Source organism: Dipodomys spectabilis, unplaced genomic scaffold, assembly GCF_019054845.1.
Source record: "Dipodomys spectabilis isolate Male_0828 unplaced genomic scaffold, ASM1905484v1 ptg000242l, whole genome shotgun sequence".
NCBI lineage: Eukaryota > Metazoa > Chordata > Mammalia > Rodentia > Heteromyidae > Dipodomys > Dipodomys spectabilis.
In genome coordinates, this window is record NW_024870919.1 from 65,987 (window position 1) to 73,509 (window position 7,523).

Genomic DNA, 7,523 nt, shown 5'->3' on the forward strand with positions numbered 1-7,523 from the left:
GTTTTCTTTCAAGTAGAGTAATAGGTTCTTGATCTTGTTTCTTCCATTCTGTCTTCACAAGCTACCAAGTGTGCCTCAGGACTGGAGTATCCAGTTCAGACAAAGAGCACTCGCAGAATAAAATATTTACAGTAAATATAGGTGATTTATAACCTTAGGCAATCTTTTTAAATCTGTTCAAAATTCTCCCCTACCCCAAACTGCCTTCTTTGAACAGCTTTGTTTGCTTTTCCAAAGACTGCCCTTCATTAACTGCTTAAAATTTTGAGAGGTCATATTCATACCCTCTAGAGATTGTTGTTTGGTTGTGATTTTTGTGTGTTTTTGTTTGTTGTTGTGTTTTTTAACTGAATTTCAAAAGGTTGTACAATTGTGTTACAATTAAATATGTCCATCTAATTGTCTAATGTTCCTGGATCAGAATCACTCCTGTCAATCTCAACCAACCCTTTCTCCAAGATTTATTCCAGATTTACCACTTGCTTTATTACATATGTACATTGAGTATTCTAGCTGTACTTGCCCCTTGTTCCATTTTTCATTCATTCTATTTCTTTACTATTGTTCCTCTCTGGTTTCAATTTCCTGATAGTCATTCCGTTAAACTGCCTGTTAATACTTTGAAACTCCATGGAGTTTCAATCCCACATATACTTGAATTGATGTCAGCTTATATTTCCATAATTCATTCCTTTACAAGATTAAGACTGGAGATGTGAAGCACTTGGACATAATTTTATTCTCATTCATTTGGAAGATTAATCTTTAGTCAACAAGAAATTTTAAAAATGGCTTAGAATTTATTCCTACCAGTTTTTATAAATGGCTTTGTACAATGGTGTGTGATTATTTTATTTTACATAAGATAATTTATTTCTTCTACCTATAAGTTTTGGAAAAAGAAGAAAAATAAATTTACTCCTTAGAGGATTATGATAAAAATAGAAGACAGATTTTATGTTTGTCACATCTCTCATCAGTACCCATATTCAAGACTTAAAGTCATATTTCTTACTATGTTAGACAGATAGGGAAAACATGAAACAACATATGATAAGGCAATTATTAGTGAATTTTTAAAATGTACCTTCTTATGTGATGAAATTTACTTTATTAGCTAATATTTGGGTTTGAAATATGGGAGGATGATCTATTTAACACATTTCTGGAAGGCACCTACTGAACAACACAAATGGTGGGGGGTACTATTTCTACAATTTAATGAATGGTTGAACTTGTTCGTTATTACTTCTGGGTACGTAAATCAACTCTATTGTAACTTGCTCCCTACACTTGAAAACCTTGTAATGTCACTGTCATCTACTTGTCAAGTGTTATTTTGGCAAATGTGATTTTAAATAGCTTATTTGAAAATGAATATACTTTCAGGAGATTAAATGTAGGTTATCATTGGTTTGAGAATGACAACATTTTTATACTACAGAACCTAGTTTTACTGAAGTACCAGTGTTTTGAAGCACTAAAGATCTTCTCAGTTAATGTTTTTCTAAATTATATTTGACATCTAAATCAAGTTTCCCTAACCTTAGTAGACCAATTATGGATCTATCATTCCAGAAACTATTTTTTTGGCTGCACTGAAATCTTTCATTAATCATTAGGAGAGGGGTATTAAAAATAATCTTGTTCATTTGTGATTTTGTTCACTCATATGGGCTGGTCATCTGTAAATTGAAAGTTTGAATTACAGTACTTTTTCTCAGATTTTGTGATCTCATCTTTCATTTTAAGTTGCCTTGCATTTCACAATTCATTATTGCTAATTCTTGTAAGGAATTGGGGCCCTGAAATATTATAGGAAATGAGAAATTGAGATGAATCTTCAATTATTTTCTGTTGGCATGTTGTATGGGCCTATGTCAGAAGTCTTGCCCTTGTTATCTGATGATGCAGATAACTGGGACCAGGTATCCTAGAACTGGTGGGTCCTGCAGACATCATATCACCAAATTTGGGTATAATCAGCAAGAATGTTTCAGAAATATGGAGAAAAACAATTTGGGACCAGTGAGTTAAAACAATAAACAGCATCAGAGTAAAATCCCTTATAGATTAGCAGAAAACAATATGTTATTTTACATGTGAATTCGGAAGACCACGAAAATTTAGAAGGTATCACAAGTTTATACCGAAGATATTGCATTGATACTCTTTATATTCTAATAAATATTCTAATCCTAATCATTTATGTTCCAATTTATTTATGGGAATAAATGTCAATATATTTGTCAAATTATCAATTCTAGTAAGATTCATTGTGTGAAATTTAAAATCAGCACATACAAATATAAAATATATAAGTTTATATAATATAAAAATTCTTTTACATTGTTGTGTTGTGGTTAGGGAATCAAAGGCAACTCTGTTTTAAAGTATTATTCAATTATCTCTACCTCAGTTTTTGGTAGAGTTAGACTTAAAGATTTACCATTTGTAGATTTACAGCCTAGAGAAAAGAGGAAACACTGTGATTAAAACATTATCAATTTAAGGTCTAATATCGAGGAGAAACATATGGACTTTTCCAGGAGCTATGGAAATATTTGGTGATAGAAAGTCAGTAGTGTAAGTTCTGCCTGGTTGGATTATAGACAGGCCAGGACAGTAGGTAATCATGCATATGAACAATTTTTTCACCTTCTTTGCTTTAGCTACTTTTGAAATGATAAGTATAAAAACCAATTATATTTCGATAAAATGCCTTCCATTCTGAACAATTCTGTCTGAACTGTTCATCTTTCTATGATCCCTTGTAACTAAGATTAGTTTTGTTCCAGTAAGACAATCTATGCTGTCAGGGTAAGATATTCTGTTTGGTCTGTTCCTACATGGAAGAAGGGTAAAGGTTCAAGTAGACATTTGTCCCACAAGACTTCATTTGGGAAATTTTAAGCTGCAGAAGATTAGAAGTAGCTCTTAAGCAAGGCTTACTTTGAGTCCATTAGCTCAACAAAGCTAACTCAGTTGATAAATAAGTACTTGAAAAGCCATCACCTTTGGACTTAGCTTTAAAGGCTTCAAAGTATGATCAAATTTAAAATGAAAACGACAAAATAGTCATTGCCCAAAAAATTTTAAATGTGAGCAATCGACCAAACTATATAAGTTTTTCCCACTATAAACAGAATTTTAGAGAAGTAAGATCAATAGCATTTTTAGGAACAATAAGGGTTCCTTGTTACAAATAGGCAACCATGGATATATGCCTGTATAAAGATTGCATCATTAAGTATTTAAATTTATAGTACACTACATGCTTCAGCAGCAGGTCTACCCAAATTACAACAATACAGAGATTAACATGACACTTGCACAAGGATGATATGAAAATTTGTGAAGTATTCCATATTTTTTCATTCTTCTGATGCAAGAAATGAAAAATAGTTATTAAAAAGTTCATTACAAAAATAGAAGTGTAACAATACATGTAATTCATAGAATTAAAGGTTAATTTGACATCAGTGTATTAAATCTTCACCTTAGAAAGGCCCTTACATAGCATAACTTTTACAAAACTTGAAATTAGATAACATTGTCATTTTATCCCAAAGAAATAAAATAATAAAAAGACCTAGAAAAAAAGGAATCTTAAACTTCGATATGGAATGCAATCTGAAAGGACACATTTATTAATGAATCTATACATTATATGACAATGTAGAATTCAAAGTATTATATCTAGGAGCTAATGAAATAGATTATGGACATTATACAAACATAGATATACTTTTTTCAGAAAAGCACCAGCAACATCTTTAGTTTCTATACTATTCATTTCAACAGATAAGTTAAAATTATGTCTGATTTAAAAAAATTACAAACTCTGTAAAAATCTTTATAGATGTATACAAACAACTCTTGAATACATTTTGACATCAAAGTCAGGCAATTTACTTGGAAGAATACCATGAAATCCATGCATTTTTAAAGTAAGATAATGCTGTCGCTTTGTATTGTGAAAAAAAATTTGAAGGGACACAAAGGATGGACTGGCATTTTTGAAAGTTAAGAAAGCTAACCAAACCATTACTACGAAGGAGAACAATCAGCCTTCCACAACTTCAAAATGGCAGTGATACATACTTATCCTTTTGGCAATATCAAATGCAGTTTCTTCCAAGTTGTTCTTCAGACCTGGTTTGATACAATGGTTCAACAGAAGGAGATACAGCTTCTCTTTGCTATTTCTATTCCCAGCAGCAAGATGCAAGGGGGTCAAGAGGCCTTTAGTTTGGGGATTGTTATCCGCATCATGATGAAGTAAGAAAGAAGCCACTCTGGTATTATTCCACATATAAGCACTGTGCAGGAGTGTCCAGCCATTCAGAGTTATTGCATGAATATCTGCTTTGAGCTACCAACTCATGGACAATGTCTAAGTGTCCACTCTAGGCTTTCTGATGAAGAGGGTATACTCATCCTCATCCCTAGTATTCATCTGAGTGGCCTTTTTGGAAAGTAGTCTCCGCACCATAGTAAGCCAATTAATTTCGGTATCCCAAAGAAGAAATTTGCTTGGATCCTACTCCATTTTTCTTGCAATTGATACCATTCCTCACTTTTTCATCTTGTTACTTGTCTTCATCAGAATTGCCTAACCAGAGACTTTGAGTGCCAGTGGGAATGAGATGTCCATGTATTTCCCCAATAGTTCACATTGGTTGAACTGGTAACAAAAATTTGGTGAATTTTCTGCATATGTTTTTTCACCATGATTTATTTTCTTTTTCCATTTTTACTATTCTAACTTATTCTAACTGAAGAGTAGGGAATTGATAGCAGAGGAAAGATTTTCCTCAGTATTCAACGGTACAGACTGAAAATGAGGACTAGTGATGTCTTCATGTGCATCTTATACTAGGAATGAGAAAATAGGAAACAATGCCTTCTATGTAAATGATTTGGGAAATACTATGTTATAGTGTAAGAGAACTCACTATTCAACATATGGGTTTTAAGAGCTTTCTAGTATCTTTCTAATGTTGGTATCCAATATTAGAAAAAATGTATAATGCAGTAGTAAAATAGAAGTGCTTTGTTTGACTACCTAAATTCTTGTTTTTTGAAAGACACTTGTTTTCATCTATAAATAGGACTGTCTATTGTCTTCAGGTGATTTTGATGATCGAAGATGCTTAATGAGAAGTCAAAATGTATTAGTGGTCCTTTGCTCTCAATTAAATTTCACTTTTTCTAATTGGAGAATATAATGATCAAAGCAGTAGTTCAGAATCAGCAAGCAATAGTTCAGAATCATGCTTCAAGTGCAAGTGAATCACCAGTAAATAATCCTTGACTCTATTTTCAACAAAGTTTTCTCACAGATACAATCTGCCTGCCTTCTCTAGCTGCTTTCATAGCCTGGACCTATTCCTTCATTGTACAGGAAAATTGTGATTCAACTGATTTCAGTCAGATCTGTTAGTAAAATCATCAAGTATTTAGATTCTTTTTTTTTTAATTAGCTGTGGGGCCTGAACTCTGAGCCTGGGCACTGTCCTTGAGCTCTTCAAATCAAGGCAAGGGCTCTACCACTTGAGCCACAGCACCACTTCTGGATTTTTCTGTTTATGTGGTGCTGTCTTGGGAAATGGCAGAGCAGAATGTGAAATGATGCAACCAAAAATATAAAAGCAAAATAAATTAGGATAATTATGGAGCAATCATATTGTCTATGAAAACCATGAAAGAGAGAGAGGAAAAGAGATACAGATGTACAATGAACTAGCTAGCCACAAAATCCATGCTTCTAACCAATTTACAGAGCTAACAATTTTTTTATATTTTAAAAGTGATGGAAAGAGAATTTATGTATTTACTTGAAATTAGTAAATAAATTTTTAGTCGCTTACATAAAGAGAAATATCTTTGACCAAATTACAGACAAGAATCTTAATCCTTGGGCTGGGAAAATGGCTCAGTGGTAGAGTGCTTGCCTTGCAGCTTACTAAAGTGTGGAGTCTACTTTCCAAAATGGCCACTCATATGAATACTAGGGATGAGGATGAGTATACCCTTCTCCATTGGGCAGCCTAGAGTGGACACCTAGACATTTTCCATGAGTTGGTATCTCAAAGCAGATACTCATGCAATAACTGTGAATAGCTGGACACCCCTGCACAGTGCTTATATGTGGAACATATTGCAACAGCACCTCCCCCCCCCACATATACACAAACATCTTCAGATTTCTTCTTAAGTATTTTTGTGTATGGTCTTAAGAATAAATTTTCATTACTAACTTGAATTTCTGACAGGACAATATCATCACTGTACATCTTGCTTCTAGGATCTCAGTTTTAAATTACTATCTAAGTATGTGCATTACATAAGTATAGGAAAATGTAGGAGCCACACAGGTGGCTCAGGTCTTTAATCCTACCTAATCAGAAAGATGAAATCTGATGATTGTGCTTTGAAACCAGACCAAGAAAAAAACGTTCATTAGATTATGATTTGAAAGTGACCACAAAAGATTGGAATGGAGCTGTAGTATAATCAGTAAAATTGTAGCCTTGAGAAAACTAAAACAAAAATAATAACAAATTCTGGGACAGAGCCAGGCCCTGAGTTCAAGCTCTAGTATTAGCACCAAACTAATGAATGAATGAATGAATGAACTAAAAATAAATTAAGTGGTCACATGTGAGAGAGACAAGTAAAATGTAACAACCGTGGTGACTGGATTATGTATTATTTTGTAATAAGGCAAATTATTATTTTTCCTAATCACTAATATTTTATTTGAACTTTTTTGTACAATAAACCCTGAATTTGGCATTCATGTATATGTGTGTGTACATGTGCGCACATGTGTGTGTGTGTGTGTGTGTGTGTGTGTGCGGTTGCAATGTTTCTTGCCAATGTGGACAGAGTGAGGCTGAAAAGAGCTGTGTTGCAATGTTGTTATTTATCAATGTTCCGTCCTGTCATTTCAGTAGAAGCACACTTCTGTACATTTTATTTGTCAAATAATAACATCATCATAATCAAAGCATTTACACCATTAAGTTAGATAAAAGAGATCACTTTCAGCTCTTAGTATATGCTAGGAAAGAAGATACTCATATAAGTAGGTAGTAAGTTATTGCTGTAAGATGACTGTCAGTACAAAATATGTATTTGACCTCTTAAATTGGATATACTTTTAAGATATACTCATGGAGTGATTTTGACCAACTTGACAAAACAGGTATTACTCTCTGGTTATTCCTGTGAAACTCAAGGTGGATAAACTCTTACCGGATTTCTGTTGAAAATAACATTCTTTGTAAGATTGTATCTATTCACACTAAGATAATAAACTCCGTATTTTTTAAGTTTGAATATCCCATCATATTGACTGAAAATCAGTATTGTGGATATGTTTGTTAGATATACATTGCAAAAACAAACAAAAAGCATGCGTCACCTCCAGATTGTGGATGCATTTGAAGTAAGAAATATGCATTTTAATTAGTTATTATCATATATAAATCTTTTTCAGCTCTAACTCATAGCCT

At 33.1% G+C, this 7,523-nt stretch overlaps 1 pseudogene; it reads left to right on the forward strand.

Annotated features, from left to right (window-relative positions):
- Window positions 1-3,274: 3,274 nt before the first annotated feature.
- On the forward strand, window positions 3,275-3,374 carry LOC122124734 (annotated as a pseudogene).
- Window positions 3,375-7,523: the final 4,149 nt, after the last annotated feature.